The 13,801-nt window shown below is 48.5% G+C and overlaps 1 protein-coding gene across 12 annotated transcripts in view; it reads right to left on the bottom strand.

The window, feature by feature from the left end:
- EXTL3 (exostosin like glycosyltransferase 3) overlaps positions 1-13,801 on the bottom strand; it is a 142,297-nt gene that overhangs the window by 29,425 nt on the left and 99,071 nt on the right. For all 12 annotated transcript variants that reach the window (XM_064508254.1, XM_064508257.1, XM_064508255.1 and 9 more), the window contains one exon: positions 2,261-2,389. The gene's annotated coding sequence lies outside the window, so the exon portion shown is untranslated. The remainder of the gene's footprint in view (positions 1-2,260; positions 2,390-13,801) is intronic.

Below are 13,801 nucleotides of genomic sequence, written 5' to 3'. Positions count from 1 at the left end.
AAACAGAAATTCACTTTAAAGGAGCAGAGAGAAGTCGGGAATAATTTTCAGCGTAGTATACATGTGTGCGCCAGAAAATAAACAGATTTATTTTTAACCAAGAAAAATATAATTAAAGGGGAAACAACACGTGCACTGATAACACGGCCAATTCCTAGGCCGATTTCGTTACAGGGCCTTTTGTTGTTGGTAAATTAATGCCCCATGACTAAATGGGAATCCTCCCCCAGCCTGGCCCACAACCGGGGAGCTGTGCAGCAGTACAAACACCAGAAATTAAGGCACCTTGTAAATTCATAACGTTGCCCGGCAAATGGCACTGGCGTAAATCTCAGAAAGTGGGGAGGACAAAAAGGCTAAAAAGTCAGGAAAAGGCTAAACCAGCTTTCTCAGATCTCAGTAGCTCGTCTGGGCAGATGGGGGAGGCCACGGCTCTCCCGGCTGAACGTTTTGATGGGATTTTCTGTACACCCACTTCTGCGTGCCCGGGCTGCGAGAGGCAGGCGATGACTGCAAATCCCCAGCTCGTGAGCAACAAAAAAATTTTTTGTGTGTTTTTTATGCTCTCCCCAGGAAATAAAGTCCATGTGCCAGTCGGTCAGTCCCTGCGATTTTGACCCAGTCTTATAGGGGCTGCAAAGGGCCCAGAACTGCTACCAGTTTTCTGCAAACAGCTGGTGAGGAGATGAGTTGCTCTGTTAACGCTTTTCCTGGGGGAAATGCCAAAGCACACACTCACTCGAACACCAGTGAATCTGAAAAAGGCTTAACTTCAAGGCATGCAAGGGAAAACAAGCTCTGCTGGTTCTTTGGGGGTGCCATGGGGTAAATGAGGTCAAACACTGCAAGGTGCTGAGCCAACACGGTAACGAGGGATCAAAAACGGGCCAGGAAAGGAAAGGGAGGTGCGGGCACACGGGCTGCTTCGCACTGGCCAGAGAAAACTGTTTAGCCTGCATCTAAATCTTGTTCCATTTTAGCTGTCTTACCCATTTGCAAGTCCAAAACAGTGCTGAAAAGGCAAACTGGCCTCCCTAAAATAGCAACGAGGGGTTCTTGAAAGGCTAAACCCAGGCTATCACCCTGCACATGATCCTCTGCAGCTGCTCCGCCATCTAATCCATCCAGTGGCTCCTCCAGTCCTTCTACTTCAGTTGACGCAAGACAAACTTTATCCTCCTGACCTAAAAACGTGGGCCGTGAATTTAAAAAAATCCATACGCCCCGAAACGTGAGGCTGACAAACTAGCCCTGCTGCTGGCTTGGAAGCGACCACACAGGAGAGGCTAGCAGAGGCTGGCGAGGGATTGGCAATGCACCACGCATGGCTTGGGATCAGTTAAAATATCGACTGTCAGGATGAAATACGTGCTGGTGATAAAGCACTTTAGACACTTCCAGACTCTTCTTTGTTACTAGGACTTTATTCTTCATCAACTAGATAGAGCCTGTGGTTGTAACATGTTGTTATTAGGACTTAAAAAAACAAACCAACCCCAAACGGCAGTTTTACCAGTGTAGTATTTAAGAGCAATAAGCAGCCCTGGGGTAACAGGCTGCTGATTTCCATAGTTCCCAAAACGAAATCTGGGAGAAGGACGGTTGTGTTAGTTGCTGGGCTGTCCGGCCAACCCATCCGTCCCACTCCCAAGTGCTAACTAGTCCTTTCAACCAGCAAAGCCCCACGCAGAGAAACTTCTCTTGACATTACAACGTAACGTTGCTGCCTGCTAGACCCAATTACACACCAGAAGAGAGGCAGGAGCAGCTCTTGGGAAATCAGAAGCTTAATAATTACCACCACCTCTTCCCAAATGCCAATCTGACCAACTTCTTTGGCAGGATGGGCTTGCAGAGCGCAGTTTTCCTCGCTCAGCACAGGACTAAGAGACTACATTGCTGTTCAGGCACAGTGCCACATTGGAGTTCAAATCCAGGGATATTGTCCCAGCTTTCCTCACCTCTGCAGCGAGGGCTCCCCATGACAAGGGGGTTATGGGCAGAGCTGAGGTTCTCCCTTGTTTTGCGTTTCTATCTAAAAGAGCCAGGCTGGTCTGATGCATGGGTGCTCGGGAGGCCGTTGCCACCACAGGTCTGCAACCGTTGTCACCACGGTCCTTCTAAGCTGTCCTCCCCTTCCTGCCTCGCCAACTGATAGGTCTGCAGTGTCACTGCCACAACACTGTCACCACAACCCCCCCTAATTTTCTAATTTTCCACTCTGCTGGCCGTCGCGGGGGGGGTGACCCAACATACCCACCTGTGTCACGCAGGCTCTCCCTCCTGATGAACGGCGAAGGCTGTCGGGAAGTGCGTTAGTGGCTCCTTTGCTTTATCTGTCCCGTCTTGGAGAGACAGTTCCTATTGCCAAGTCTCTTTTTCACCAGCGCTAAAAACAAAATCACATAAAAATCATCTTTTTTTAAAAAAGCAGCAGAAAAAGTGTAAATCTTTATGCTTTGGCTAAATAAAACACAACATTTCCCCCCCCCCCCCTTTCTCGGTGCCAATGAAGAACGGTGTTTTTACGCGAAACAGAAAAGAAATGAACACAAAACAGCCCTTCGGCAATGATAACTCCCTCCATGCTAATGCTCTCAAAGAAACGGATTACACCCCAAATCTCGGATCACTTTGGGAACAGGAGCACTGGGAGGATTTTCTCTTTGCAGTTGAACAGGGAGAATAAATCTGTTAGGTGCGTGCTTTAAGGTATGGTTGAGAGCAGATCTTTAAAAGAAGCAGATGAAAAACTCCCTCTGAAATGCTTTGTGTGATACAGCCTGCAGGATCATCGCTGGGGATTTGCACCCTCTCGAAAGCTCGCAGGTACCAAAAAATCCTCCCAGGCTAAGATCAACGCTGCCACAACAGGTAAAAGGTTTTGTAATCCGTAAATTCAGGGGATAAACTGCATCCCCTTCTTTGAAAAGCTTTCATCCAAACCAGGAAAGGTTTACGATGCGTGGAGCTCCATGAACGCCAAACCTGACGTTTTACTACTCCACCTAAAAGATCATTCCCAGAAGGGAATCCAGGCTATGATCCACCGGGACAGGGTGGCCACGGCTCCTGGACACTTCACCAGGTCGTCACATGTCCTTTGCAGGCAGCAGAGCTCCTGCATGCAGAAAAGAGGCCCTGCAGCTTGTCTGGACAGGAGAAAGTGCTACGGAGACAAATCCCATTTGAACAGAAGATGCGGAAACTTCCAAGAGCTTTTCTTTCTCTCCTTTGCAGAGCCTCCATCAGTCTGATATGCGGGAACAGGACAGACCCTGGGATCAGAGGGGTGGTTTGGAAGTGGATTTGAAGCCAAGGCCTCTGAAAATCCCTTTCTGCCCCATGTTCCCGGTGGTGAAGGGCACTCAGTGCCGTAGCCGCTGCTGCCCTTCGAGGAAGCCAGCCCTCAATGTGAGCTTTCCACCTCTGAGCTGCTCGGTGCCAGGACCTGCACGCTGTCTGGGCACGAAACAAGTGGATCAGTCTGCTGCAGCTGCTGAAAGGCTCCTTACAATCAGCATTAATTCTCTGCTGCTGGTGGTGGAGCCCCAGCAGGCAAGTTCAGCATCGGACCCTTCTCAGAAGCAGTTCCCACTTCTAAAGACGCAAGACAACAAAACCAGGAGGAGAAGAGCGTCAGCAGCCAGATAACCCCAACTGGTGAGACCCCATGAAGCAGATCTCCTGCTTCTGATACTGTTGAGCACCTATGACAGGTAAACAGGGATATCAACACCTAAAAGAGATGGTAGAGCTGAGTCAGGCCTTCCTAGGACTGTAGAGAAAATGGACTTTTGCTGCCTCAAGGATGAAAGGTCAAGTTGCCTCGTGCCAGGGAGGAAACAAGAGGCACAGAGAGAGAATTGGGGAACATCATTAGAGGACGGGCTGGGAGGGGACAGAGAGGACCAAAAGGGTTGGGAGTGCTGGTTCCTCCTGCTCGCTACCTGCAAGCCCAGACCTGTCCATGGTCGCAGCCACCAGGCCTGCAGGGCTCTGGCATGGGCAGAATGAAAAAGCACGTGGAGGTGGGAAGTGCCATCAAACTGCTGCTCAAACCACTACCTGCTTTGGCCAAAGCTGGCCTGCATGAGAGGAGAAGAGGAGATACTCAAACCTCAGCTGGACAACGCCCAGGTCCATCCCTCATGCCTCACTTCCCTGCCTGCAAAGCAAAGGGGAACCGCAACCACTTCAAGGTGGACAAGTGAAGAACGGACAGACTGGTTTACAGCTTTTCAACAGTTTGGGTCAAATCTCAGAGCAAGGAATCACACGGCAGAGCTGACAATGGCTCCTGGTAAATACATACGAGCACACGACGGCCGATGCATCGCCCACCGCATTCCCATTTAGGAAAGTGCTAAACGTTTTTTGGTACGTGGAAAATACACCTAGGAAGCAGGTGTTTTGCTCCATAGCATAGCTCCGAGCAGCGGCCCAAGCTCCTCGAGGAGCAGGTGTACAGCCGATCTTTCCTTTGCAGCTAAAAGGGATAAATTAGGTGTGGGAGGAGGGGAGGGTTCGCTTCGCTTTTACCTTGCAGTAATTAATGAACAAGAAGTGTCTGGAGGTAAAACCACAGCGAAGAGCCAGGCGCTTTGAGCCGTACGAGGGAAGCACGCAGAGGTCAACCCTGGGCAGGAGGAGCAGGCTGCCTTTCCAAACACTGACATTGCGAGACAGCTCAAGCTCTTGGTATGCGTTGTGGTTTTCAGCCCTCGACAGCTCAGGCACGTTATTTTCCCCCAGGCAAAAATACAAACCTTGCTCACCTCCCTAAAACACCCATCATCACCCCTCCTTGGCAGCGGACAACCACATGCCAGGATTCAGGCTCCCACTCTCTAATAGACGCTTCAGGTCGCAATTAAGCTCAAATTTACAATGTCTTTGCCCCAGAGATGTTGAAAAGTTCATTCTTCTAAATTTGTCAGCACTACACAGCCAGCGCACTGGGGCCAACATAAGGAAAAGCTTCTTCACTGTGACGGTAACAGAGCACTGGACCAGGTTGCCCAGAGAGGCTGTGGAGTCTCCATCCTTCAAGATATTCAAAAGCCATCTGGACACGATCTTGGGCAAAGTGCTCTGGGTGACCCTGCTTGAGCAGGGAGGTGGGACTAGATGATCTCCAGAGGTCCCTGACAACCCCAACCATTCTGTGATGCTGTAACCATCTCCAAACGTCCCCCCTTCTCCATTCAAGCTCTTCCCCCCTCTCCCTGTCCTCCCAGTTACGTGTGTGTTCAACAGCAGGCTTTCTCCTCCGCTCAACAGTGCCTTTGATCCAAGGAGTAGGGAGCGTCCCGCAGCCTCACTGGCAAGCTAACGGCCTTCTAAGCTTTTCGGAGAACGCTTCATCACCACTTAAGTGGAGGCAGCTCCATCCCAGACAGCCCAATCGATCATGCCAAATCACTGCGTTACCTGACGCATCGTAATCACCCATATTTATATAGCAGGCGGATCCTTATCCGACACAGTTCATTACAAAGTGGGCTGGAAATTCAAACATGCAAAGAGAACCATGCCAGGACTCAATTTATTTGGACTAGAGTCAAATAGGGACCTACGAGTAAAAGCCCCTTTCTCATTACCATGCTCTCGAGTTGCACAGTCCCAATTAGGTGAGGGACATTAAATGAATTTCTGCTGCGCTCACAGGCATGCAATGCTGTGGCCCAACAAACCTGGCATCTTCACCACTTGCAAAAGTTTCAGGAGAAAGATATTGCCCAGTAACTGTGCCTCTGCTGGGCTTGTTTAAAAGCTGTCCCCCCTTTGACCATAACAGTGTGCCAAACCCACTATTTCTCTGTGGTTAGACTCGTAGCACTTCTGCATGGGTGGACTTTGGACCATGTACTTTAGAGTAGATTGGCCTCATACGAGCATAACTGCTTCTGGTGAAATCACATCTCGAACAAAAACTAAGCCTTGAACAAGAACCAGGTGGAGAACAGGCCCTTCTGTCCCCATCCTGTGGCAGAATCACAGTCACTGGGGTTGTCAGGGACCTCTGGAGATCATCTGAGCCAACCCACTGCCCAAGCAGGGTCACCTACAACAGGTTGCCCAGGACTCTATCCAGACAGCTTTCAAATATCTCCAAGGATGGAGACTCCACAACCTCTCTGGGCAGCCTGCTCCAGGGTTTGACCACCCGCACAGTGAAGAAGTGTTTTCTGGTGTTCAAGTGGAATTTCCTGTGTTTCAGTTTGCGCCCATTGCCTCTCATCCAGCCATTGGCCACCACTGAAAGAGTCTGGCCCTGTCCTCTTTACATCCTCCCTTCAGATATTTATACACATTGATCAGATCCCCCTGAAGCCTTCCCTTCTCCAGGCTGAGCAATCCCAGCACTCTCAGCCTTTCCTCAGATGAGAGATGCTCCAGGCCCCTAAATCATCTTACTGGCCCTTCACTGGACTCGCTCCAGTAGCTCCATGTCTCTCTTGTATTGGGGAGCCCAGAACTGGATGCAGCACTCCCAGGGTGGCCTCCCCACGCCCTGAGCAGAGGAGGACCACCCCCAGGTCCTTCTCTGCCAACCTGCTCTCCAGCCAGTCATCCCTCAGCCTGTACTGGTACATGCCATCATTTCTCTCCAGTGGCAGGACTTTGCCCTTCCCTTTATTGAACTTCATGAGGTTCCTCTCTGCCCATCTCTCCAGCCTGCTGAGGTCCCTCTGAATGGCAGCACAGCCCTCTGGTGTATCAGCCACTCTTCCCAGTTTTGTATCACCAGCAAACTTGCTGAGGGACCTCTCTGTCCCTTCATCCAGGTCATTAATGAAGATGTTAAATAGTACTAGCCCCAGTATCAACCCCCGAGGGACACCACTGGTGACTGGTTTCCAGCTGGACTTCGTTCCACTGATCACAACCCTGAGCCTGACAGTTAAGCAGTCACTGAGGTGGACTGAAAACTGGCTGACCCAGCCCATACTTCAGCAGCTTGTCTACTATGGGGTCAGTGGTAACGAAGTCATGCTGAACGGGCATGCATTGCCATCTTCTTTCTCATCTGTTTAACCTGTAAGCTCCCCAGGGCACAGTCCACCCGTAAGACATTTAGGGAGCACCATGAAGTGCATCTACAGATCTCCCTCCTGTGCGAGGTACCCATGTGCTGCAGAAAGCTACACAGCCTGTAGCTTCCTCGCTAACGTGCTGCTGCGCCAGACAAATTCCCCACCTGAAAACAAGGAACGCCACTGAGACGGACCTTTCTGCAAAGATCTCTGCCAGCTAAAGCAATGCCAAGATGGCCTAAGTAAATAAATGAAATCTAATTACTGTAGTCACTCAAAGCAAAGAGAGACTTGGCAGGGTGACTCCAGCTGTGAGAGCCCAGCTTAACGGACAGGACATCTGCGGTTTGGAGGGCTAGCGAAAGTCTGGGCAAGAACACGAAGTGGAGACTTGGAAGTGGCCCAATACGTCCGTTAAAGATGCACAGACAGAATGAAACATGGTGCCTGCAGCTTGTGGGTGTGCTTAACAAAGTTATTAACCTGCAGAAAAGCGTATGATAGAAGATAAGCACCAGCAGAATGCAAGATAATGAAATTTCTGCAAAGCGAACTCGTAGCTTGGATTTGAAATGCTGAACAATTTGATGCGCGCTCTGCGCTGCTTTGTCACTGGTGCCCTGTGCTTCGCTTAATAGATATTGTAAAGAAACATAAATGACAAAGCGAGTCGCAGGTCAAGCTGTGTGGCTGGAGAAGACCAACAACACCCAGTCGCTGCAAAAGGCAGGATCAGAGACAGGCTGCAGACAACATTGGGCAGCGGCACCCTGAAATGCCACTAACAGGGTCAGTGACCCCAGAGTGCCAAAAACGCTCCCTGGGAGAGGTGACCACCTCCAGGTAATGCTGGTCCTCTTGGCTCTGCAGGGACATGAAGGCCTTCAGGAGCATTTAGGAGGTCCCAACTCTCCTGCGCACTCCGCACAGAGACTGCTCCTATCATAAAGGATACGTAGAAAGACATAAAGAAAACACAGCGCAGGAGATGTACTAATAACAGATTTTTGTGGACAAGTTATGAAAAACTAACTTAGGCCTTTGTTAAGCACAACAGTGTAAGAGAGGTGTTGGGGAAGAGAAATAAGAGGATCCAGGCCCAAGAAAGGAAGGAATTAATTTTTCACCTGTACAAACTAGACTCAGTCACCAAACAAGACTATGGTAGGCCACAGGTTATAAAAGTTAAGCTGGTTAGACTGAGCATTGATTAGGCTGAGCATTAGATTAGCTTGAGGCCCGTGCTCAGGTTCCCACCGGGACTTCTCCTTCCCCACAGGTTAACAGCTGCTGTTCAGGCAAGACATAGCCCTGACAGACTGGCCACCAATTAGGCTTCTTAACATCTGAAACTTAACAGAAAGGGAAGAAACTTAATAGCAAAATTCACAAGTTCAATAAAATTTTAATACGCACAATTTCTCCCACTCAATATTTTTATTGCATTATTTTACCACTAGTCCAGCTCATGTCTGGGGCTCAGCAGGTACCAGCAAACCCACCGTGCTCCGGGAAGCCTAAGTGTGATCCCATATTTGCACTTTTTCTGTTTCCTAATGCTGTGCAGTATATTCCTCACCTAACTACTGCTCTGCACCCCTGCAAGGGGAACCTTGCTTTGGGATCCAGCAAAACGGAAGGTGATTCTGCAAACTCTCAAGGCTGGCAACTCACGGATGTTTGGGACCGTAAGGCAGGCTTGTTTAACGGCTGCAAACTTAATGAGCAAACACAGTACTTCTTTTGACCTCAAAAATTAGTTTTTCCGGTAAAAGAAAGGAGGGCTTAAAATAAAAAAGCATGACAAAATCCTTCAGCCAATGGCCCTGCAGCATGAAGGCCGCTCCTCAGCATCCCTGAGCAGATGTGCTGCACTCAAAATGTCTTTGTCTATTAAAACTGTGTCAGCTTCAGAGACTCCAAAACTCCCTGTGGCATAAACAGATTTTCTAATGAACAGCTGCAGGATACAGTAGTAGCCACCCAAAACGCAGCTGCTGAGATCTTTTTCCCTGCCTGGCTCCCACCACCTTTTCTGCATCCCACTGTCTCCCGTTCGGGCTCTCCCATCCGCCCTCTGCCACAACCCACCTCCTCTCTCTGCCCGCGAAAGCTTGTGCAGATCAAGGCCACCAGCCCGTTATCCAGCTCCTCCACATCCCTCCTGAGTTGGAGCCTGGCCTCCGCGTGACTCACCTCCAGCCTCCCGAGCAACCCCTACGGAAAGACTCGGCCCAGGTAAGTTGAGACCCACCAGAGCTTTTAGCTTCAACATCGCCTTAACAAGCCAAGGCACCAAAGCCTGACTGCTCATGTGAGTTTTATTAAAAAATCCTCTACACCTTTGAAACCAAAGCCTGTCAATCACGTAGCCTGGTCCAAAGGCATCTCCCAGCTGCTCTCCCAAACCTAATGCTGCCCCGTTAGCTAGCTGAAGAAACAACGGGAATGATGACTAATGTAGTCTGCAACTTGTAATGGTTCCCGCAATGCTCAGCATTGTACTCATACACAGAAAAATACAATTTGTTGTCTCAACGTAGCCCCCAACAAGTGCTTCTGGGGACAACAGCACAAACGAAGCCTGAATTCTTACTGTCTGATGCCTTCAAGCGGGTGTCCAATACCCTGTAACGGATGGCTGCAACACAGACACCGCAGAGCAGTATCACTTTCCTGTTTTCAGGATACTTCTAGGGAGTTAATGCCTTGGTGAACTCCTAAGTTGAGTGAATTCATCTGATGGGTTCAAAAGTCACTGGAATACTAACAGATGGGACTAGATCCAAAGTCCCATTTTATTAGAACACTCTAACAATATTAAACAACGTGTAATGCTTAGCAAAAGTGCTTTTTTTAAAGAAATTCTTATTAATTGCTATCAAAGATGCAGGCTAGTTAAATATCTTGTGGCTTTGGGACAATTTGTCTGATGCAATCATATTATGTCCAAATGGCTTTAGCTAGTCATCTACTGTGATGAGTTTAAGACCGATCCTAGCAAGAAGCAGCCTAAAACAGCCAAGTTTGTGCAGAGTTAATGGCTTAAGAGCTTCTCTGAATTAGCAGGAGGACATGCAGGACAGATCTTACTCATAACTGACAGGGCTCTCAACAGTTAACATTGCTAATACCCCTTTGTGGGCCAGAGGTAGAAAAACCCAGAGGAACCATCCACCAAGCATATTGTGGATACGCGCCACACCTAGAGATTGCCCAAGTAATCCTAAATATGCACAGTCCCACCTGCCAGCTCAGAACAGAAGGTGAGGAGAATCCAAATGTAAACACAGGGGTGTGTTTGGGAAGGCTGAACCTACTTTGGCTAGGATGCACCAGGCTTAAAAATACTCCAGGCAGAAATCTCCAACGCACAACAGCTATTTCTGCTGCATAAGTGGGGCCAAGTATCCTCAGAGCATCTCAGAAATGGGCTGGGAGATGCTCTGCCAGCAGAAGGCCAGTGCAGTGGAAGCAGCTGCTTCCAATGCAAGCTGCCAGCATCCTGGCCGTCATCCATGGTCCAAAGACCAAAATGGTCCAAAGACCATTTCCAACTCATCCTATGTTTGGCAAACATTCATGTGATAGATGCTGAGAGATCCTAATGAACAAGGAATGTCCCTCTGGGCTATTTCCAACAATTATTCCAGTTATCCCTATTTTACGGGGGCCGGAGGAGACCAAAGCATGTGGAGACCAAGCGATTTGTCTGAGGTCCCCTGGCCGATCAGAGACAGGGCTGGAAACGCAATACCTCCCTGCCTCCCATCAATCCCAGGCCTCCAAAGTCAGTGGCTGTCTGCATCCCTTTTTCTGTCCATATTTCATGAGGAGGGCATCTGTAGAAAGGCCTCAGGAGGGTCCCAGTGGTGCCTAGCACAACAGCAGGCACCTCCCACAGTGCAAAGGCCTCCCAAGGCACCACAGCTCCGAGGACATCACCCCTGCCACATCTGATGTCCCCTCGCTGGCACTGAGACGCCCTGGTCCTGAGGACTGTGCAGCTCATGGAAAGATAAAGGCAAGATGACGATAGACAAATGCTTTTATGTACAAACCTCAGCATGTTTTTCCCTTGGCAGTTTGGCTTTTGCTGGCCATGAGAAGCCATGAGATCAACAGGCAGGGAAAGCATCACCACTGCTGCTTAATAGTGTAACCAGTTGGCTAGCACGGGAGTTAACTATTGCCATGCGCTGGACAAAATCAGAGCTGCTCACGTCCAGACTGAATACCTGATACCCAGCCAAAAAAAGGAGACATTCCCAGAGCTTGGGAAAGCTGTCTGCGAACGCAAGCTTTGAAGGGCTCCATAACACAGCCACTATCTCCACAAAAGGGCCCAAGCCACTGTGAAGGTGCCACACAGACAGACACGAAGGCATCAGCTTCAACAAGAGTCAGTAAGACAGCCAGAAAAATTGCAACGCGATTTGGCCACTGTGTAGGATCCAACAAAAACAATAAAAAAGCACAAGGATGGCTACATCAGATCAAACCATCTAGTCCAACTCTTTACTCCTGAGTGCCCATTTCCAGCTGTTTTGGTGCAAAAGACTCATAAATCATAATCACGGAGCAGCTTGTTCAGAACAAATAAGCAAATAAGAGTCTCGTGAGCTCTTGAAGAGTAAAAGCTTCCCACCAAAATACTTTTTTAAAGCAATCAGTCACGAACAGTATTATCTATATAAAGGTCAGAACTGCTGAAATAAATAATAATAATAATAAAATCACATCAAGCACTTGGCTTCATGACTTCTTGCAGCAGTGAGTTCCACAGCTGAACTTTACAAGCTACTTCACCAGCTTCAGGTCCATAACCTCCTAACTCGGTCTGTGCCCTCTTCCTCCAGGACAGCACTACATACTGACGCAGTGATTAGGACAATGGGATTCTGACCCGACTCGCTACAGACCCAGAGGAACAGCAGTGAGAAAGCCAGGTGAGCAAGAATGGCCCTCTTACCTTCTCAAAACTGTCTGATGTCCCATCACGGGCTCACCTCCTCCTTGAACTACAAAGAACTAATCCTTTCAATCCTTACGACCTCCAGTGTTGGCAGAGAAGTAAAAACACCTACTGCCAATAGACAATTTCAGCATAAATTTGCACTTTCACTGTTGTCTCATCATCCCTGATGGATATTCTGCATCTCCAATGCACTCCTTTTGTAGAGAAGCCCTCCTTGTCTTCTATCCAAGGTCTTTTGTAACATCTATGTTCTGTTTCTGTTCCAGTCATTTCCCAAATTTGTGCTGGGTTTCTTTTTTTTTTTTTAATTGCTCCCAATATGTCACTCCATATTACTCAACAGCAGATTTATTTAAACGTGTCAATGCTGTTGCCTAGCAGATCTGAATGTGCTTTACAATTTAAGCTTGCTTCAGAATCACGTGTTCCCCTTCCCAATGCTCCCCAGCACGTTTGGACCATCAGGAAGTCCAGATAAAGAAAAAATGAATCCCACTCTAGGGTCAGTCCATTGGCCTGCCTAGGAAAGCTTCACTAGAGATCTTAAAAAAAAAATAAAAATAAAAAAATCAAACTAGGAAAACAGGAAATGTGCCAAAAAAAACCACCCAATTTTTCTATTCATTCAGGAAACAATATCAGATGCTATTTGTCTTCCATTTTCTACCTGGTACCCAAGAGCTTAAATAGGAGCCCATCAAGTAAATGATCAAGAGCTTTGAAAGAGTCTTAATACGGAGCTAATATCAGCTTTCCCCGAGCAGCAAGCTAATTTTATGTAATAGCTTTCCAGCACTACATAAAAGGCCTGGAACACCCAGGTGAGAGCATGTTCTGACCTTTGAAATTAGACCTGGGTCTTTGCTGAGGAAAAGGAGATAATGGGCTACTACATCACATGCACAGTGTTTTCTTCTTGGGCTTTTCAAGCTATCCAACCAGTAATGGTGTAGGCTTAGTCACTGCCCCCCAGACTCCCACTCTCCCATTTCCAGCCGTGAAACTGGAGCACCTAATGCTCCGCGCAGCATCAGCGAGCTCCGTGCACAGGCTCACAACGAGACAGCCGCTGTCCACAAAAAGACTAAACAAAACAGAGAAAATGTCATCCTTCTGCATTGCACAGAAGCAGAACAAATGCCACCAACCTGCCCAAGAGCACACCGAAGCCTGCAGCACAGCACTACCAGGAACCAGGTCTTCAGCACATTCATGCAGGGCTCAAAATACGGGACATCTCTATGGGCTTGTCTCCACTGCAGTCATCCACTAGAGGTGTATCTCATGTTACACCTAAGTTGATCTGCATCCTCTGATCAAAAAAACTTCCAGCTCAAGCCTAACTGATGCCCAGGCCAGCTGCGTGGGCTGCCAGACCTGCTTGGGCTGGTAATACAATGGAGACAGAGCTGCAGCTCAGTCATCACCCCCCCCCCCCCATCGCGGTCCTGCTTTCCTCCAACAAGGCTGGTTTAGGAGGAATGATTCATGCAAGCTGATGCAACGACAACAACTCTTGCAGCTCCTAACTCTAGATTTGAACTGCAATTAAACCCAACAAATCGTGCTCAGTGCTCATGCTCACAGGGCACTGACGTCAATAAAAAGTTACTAACCAAAACAGCCCAACTGAAGACAAAACTTGCAGCAGAACCTGCCAAAGGCTGCTCACCAGTGCTGATGGGTTTCCAAAAATAGCTCCTTTCCCTTTCTGTGGTGCCTGATGTCCATTTACTTACAGACACCTAAAAATAACCCTTTCCATTTGGATCAATGAAGAGAG

This window comes from Dromaius novaehollandiae, chromosome 3 (genome assembly GCF_036370855.1).
Source record: "Dromaius novaehollandiae isolate bDroNov1 chromosome 3, bDroNov1.hap1, whole genome shotgun sequence".
In the NCBI taxonomy this organism is placed as follows: Eukaryota; Metazoa; Chordata; class Aves; order Casuariiformes; family Dromaiidae; genus Dromaius; species Dromaius novaehollandiae.
This window is presented reverse-complemented; position numbering and strand designations above follow the sequence as displayed.